Here is a 1,586-nt window from a genome sequence, read left to right as displayed (position 1 = left end):
GGCTGGGCTTGGAGCCTGCATGAAACGTCACAGCAAACAAACCAGGAGACGTGGCCCACTCACCACGTCTCCTCACCCGAGGGGTGTTAATCTTTCCGAGTGACCGGGGCTCCCTGCCAGGGAGGCTTCTGGAGCCGGGAAAGCAAAAGGCACCGAGTCAAGGGCCTGGCAGGGACCCCGGCACGGTGGCCAGTCCGGGCTCCGCATCCCAGCGATGGCCCCGGTTGGGCTGTGCTCCCACGGTTATCACCTCAAGAACCTACGTGGGGGACGAGGGAGTTGGTGGTGGCAGAGTGAGGGGTGTGGCTAGCTCTTCTCCGCACACATCAGAAGCAAACATTGAGCCACAAAAAGGGGAGTGCCCGGTCTCAGGCCACACAGCTGGTGTGGAGAAGTGGGCTGCAGAAACCAGGCTCTGGGGCTTTCCCACTGCCAGTCCCCTCCGGGAGCCAGAGAAGCGACGAGGCCTGAAGTCAAACAGCAACAGCAATTCTGAGGTTGATACTGGGAAGAAAGCCTGAGGCCTGAGGGCTTCAAACACAACCACCATACAGACACCGCTGGGGAGAATGAGGAAAGGCTGGGCCCGCCCATCACAGCCCACGGGCATCACACCAATGCCCATCTACGGGGCTGGTGGCCTGTGGGGCCAGGCTGTTCTGAACACACTTGTTAATAAAGATCTGAAGAGAACGTGTGCACAGACAGGCCTGGGGACACCGCTAACGCCAAGCGCCAGTGTGGAACCAAGGAAACAAGGGGGCTGGTCTAAGCTGGGCAGGAACCAGCAGGCAAGGTCCTCCAGGCCTCACTGGAACAGCCGGAGCAGTTGCTAAAAGGCAGAAATGTGCCCTTTCTGGTAGGGATTGGTTCCCGTACTGCCCAGCCCCTCTCTCCGGACCCTCCCACCTCCTCACTCTCCAGCCTATCAGGGGCCTCTGGGGCTCTGACTGCCTCTAACCTGATTGGCCAGTGCCCTTGGTCTACCGGTTGGTAAATATTTGCAGCCCTATCCTTGCTCCAGAGACTATTTTTACCTGCGTGGAACCCATGGCGAGTTTCACTAGAATACTCTCTCCTCGTTCTTCTTTGAGGACCCACCACCACCACCTTCTCAGGTCCTCAGTGGTTTAGGTTCCAGAAGATGGGCTCATAACCTTGGCCTGAACGATTAGTAATTGGTAATATTGCACATAACCTCCAGCCATAGTAACTGGCTAGAAGATGGACACATCACTCAGAACTGACCAGTGAAATTCTGTCCTGAGACTTTTTCTGAACTTCATGGGCTAATGAAGCTGTTCCTTCTGTTGGAACTTCTGGGGGCCTCCAAGACGAAAGAAGCTGTGTAGTAGAGAAGTGAGGAGAAAAGAATGAGATACGTTACAGGGAAAGAAGGATTCCTAGAGGCCTCATCTGATCGCCTGGATCCATCCATACCTGAAATTCCCCCGGACTTTTCACTTAAGAAACCTATATTTCCTCTTTTGCATTCCTTTCCCTTATAACAAAAAGGGTCCTGACTCACACAACTGTTAGCCCCATGAAATCCTATTCCCATAAAGTGAATCATCTTGTCCCATACC

Source organism: Herpailurus yagouaroundi, unplaced genomic scaffold, assembly GCF_014898765.1.
Source record: "Herpailurus yagouaroundi ecotype Mexico unplaced genomic scaffold, PumYag 77, whole genome shotgun sequence".
Taxonomy (NCBI): Eukaryota; Metazoa; Chordata; class Mammalia; order Carnivora; family Felidae; genus Herpailurus; species Herpailurus yagouaroundi.
Note: the sequence above shows the minus strand (reverse complement) of the source record.